The 807-nt window shown below is 49.1% G+C and overlaps 1 protein-coding gene across 1 annotated transcript in view; it reads right to left on the bottom strand.

Moving 5' to 3' along the window:
- LOC306819145 (plexin A3-like) overlaps positions 1-162 on the bottom strand; it is a 7624-nt gene extending 7462 nt beyond the window's left edge. The window contains exon 1 of the mRNA XM_079372908.1: positions 1-162. This exon is cut by the window's left edge and continues 45 nt beyond it. The gene's annotated coding sequence lies outside the window, so the exon portion shown is untranslated.
- Positions 163-807: the final 645 nt, after the last annotated feature.

Below are 807 nucleotides of genomic sequence, written 5' to 3'. Positions count from 1 at the left end.
CAGACGCCTGGAAGGTTTGGTTGAACTCTGACTTCCTGTCCAGTATGACAGTTGCCTGCCTGTTGTTATGCAGCAGTTCCTGTTAGCATGATAAGCTAGGCTAGCTTAGCGACAGCCACGACCCAGAGATTGATTGACACATGAACAGACCAATCAGGGTGGATCTTTGACCCTTGGTGCATTAATGAGGTTTTTCTGTTGGTTCAAACAGCATCGACAATGACTGACATATTCACAGAGTGATGTTAGCATGCGGGGGGGGGGGGGTGTTTGGTTGAAACCGGTTCAGCACCAGGACGTATTACTGTTTAGAGATATCTGTGGGGACTCGGGATACAGAGCTTGAAAACAGGACGGCATCTAATACCTGCCATAACAAAGAGCAGTGTGTGAGTGTGCAGACATCAGACAGCTCAGATAGCTAAACTCTGGGTCCTGTTCGTCTGAAGATTTCAGCCCAACACGGAGGACAAACAGAGTCCTGGTTCATTTTAAACTCCAGGGAAACAAACGGCAGCAGGAAGGGAAAACGTTTGGATTCAGCCCACAGAGTTCCCTTCATGTGACGTTTTCTGAACGTTTTCGCAGCATTCTTCTCTTTCTTCAAAGACAAACTGAATGTTGTTCTGTCTCAGGATGACGCTCCCATCTCCAGGCCGACAGTGAAGGGCTCACACTGTCGGACCCACAGGACAGGGTGTTAGCGTGCTAACGTGTTAGCTGTGAGACAGTTTACGGCGGGATGTAATTACAGAGGAAGACGCAGTAAAAGTGGACGTCTAACACGGCGGTTCACGGCTCGCTGTG

This window comes from Symphodus melops (genome assembly GCF_947650265.1).
Source record: "Symphodus melops genome assembly, contig: scaffold_393, whole genome shotgun sequence".
Lineage (NCBI taxonomy): Eukaryota > Metazoa > Chordata > Actinopteri > Labriformes > Labridae > Symphodus > Symphodus melops.
Note: the sequence above shows the minus strand (reverse complement) of the source record. Positions and strands in the feature narration are given on the sequence as shown.